Source organism: Otolemur garnettii, unplaced genomic scaffold (genome assembly GCF_000181295.1).
Source record: "Otolemur garnettii isolate 467f Iridium unplaced genomic scaffold, OtoGar3 scaffold00073, whole genome shotgun sequence".
In the NCBI taxonomy this organism is placed as follows: domain Eukaryota; kingdom Metazoa; phylum Chordata; class Mammalia; order Primates; family Galagidae; genus Otolemur; species Otolemur garnettii.
In genome coordinates this window covers 7,567,132-7,569,005 of record NW_003852468.1, presented here as the reverse complement: position 1 = coordinate 7,569,005, position 1,874 = coordinate 7,567,132, and positions in this window count along the sequence as shown.

Genomic DNA, 1,874 nt, shown 5'->3' with positions numbered 1-1,874 from the left:
TGAGACAGAGCCTCAAGCTGTCCCCCTGGGTAGAGTGCTGTGGCATCACAGCTCACAGCAACCTCCAACTCCTGGGCTCAAGTGAGTCTCCCTCCTCAGCCTCCCAAGTAGCTGGGACCACAGGTGCCCGCCACAACGCCCGGTTATTTTTTGGTTGCAGCCATCATTGTTGTTTGGTGGGCCCAGGCTGGATTCAAACCCGTGGCCTTAGGTGTATGTGGCTGGCGCCTTAGCCGCTTGAACCACACGCGCCGAGCCACTGGCTGCTTTCTTAACGCAACTAAACCCAAATTTGGAGTCTGGGTCTCAAAAGCAGTACTCATTATCAGCAAACCTATCATTCAACCTTTCACTCAAACCTGTCTGAGGGGAAGTTATTAATAGCTCCAACTAATAAAACATTCAAGCATAATCAGTAAGTCATTTGTTCAGAATGGAATTTCTACCTAGCAAAATAATCAGAGCCAATCCTCTGTTTTCTGTCCCATTTTAAACAACAGATGACCACTACAGCTTTCAGGACTGCATGTCCAATTAGATGACCAGCAATGATAACCATGTCTTAAAGAGCAAGCTCTCCTAAGACAGAGGGAACACGTTTGTTACAATGCTTAGAGGGATGGCAGTGGATACATGCATATTGTAGTAAAATGGACAAAATCCAGAACACTAATGAAAGCAAATGCTGGTGAGGATGTGGAGCAACAGGAACTCCCATTCATTGCTTCCACTTTGGAGTATGGTTTGACAGTTTCTGACAGAACCCAGCTCTTACCACATGATCCAGCAGTTACACTCTTTGGTATTTACCCCATGGAGTTGAAAATTATGTCCACACAAAAACCTGTACATGGCTGGGCAAGGGGGCTCACGCCTATAATTCTCGTACTCTGGGAGGCCAAGGCGGGTAGATCACCTGAGTTCAGGAGTTCGAGACCAACTGAACCCCATCTCTAAACATAGCTGGGTGTTGTGACAGATGACTGTAGTCCCAGCTACTTGGGAGGTTGAAACAAGAGGATCATTGAGCCCAAGAGTTTGAGGTTGCTGTGAGCTATGGATGCCATGAGATTCTACTGAGGGGGACAAAGTGAGACTCTGTCTCGAAAACAAAACAAACAAACAAAAAACTGCCAAACTTAGAAGCAAGCAAGATGCCCTTCAATAGGTAAATGGATAAATAAATTGTGATATATCAGCTCTACAAGGAGGTTTGGCTCTTTGTAAGAGCTGTAACACTTATACCCTGCTCTGCAAGGTTTGGCTCTTTGTAAGAGCTGTTATAATACCTTTGTAAATAAAACCTAACTTACTGTCCATCCTGTGGTCCAGTGATTAATTCATCGAATCATCGAGATCAAGAGCCTGGAAATCCAAAGTCAAAAATCCAGTATCACTGTCACATTAGAGACAGCCACTTGACAACTCAAGGATTCTAAAACTACATTTATGACATATTCCCAAAACAATATATAAAAACAAAATGTTTATAAGAGATCATCCAACTGGTGTTAAAGAGCTTGCCCAAATTCATACATCAATCAGTGGCAAAGCGGAGATTTAAAACCAGGTCTATCTTACCACAAACTCAAGCTTTTCCCACAATAATCAACCACCTTCCTCATTTCACTATCAGTATGCTTATGTCATCTTTCTAATCTAATCTTGATTGCTTTGCATTATCTTGCATATTCAATGCTATAAACAGGGTATAGGCTCTCAGGGGGCAAGGTGGACGATATTTTCCTCCTTTGGTTACTTCTCTCTGGGACTTCAATGTACTTTGCCAAACCATCTTTCCCACCCAGCTACCGTCTTTCCCCCAAAATAAGACACTGTCTTATATTTATTTTTTCTCAAGAAGACACACTAGG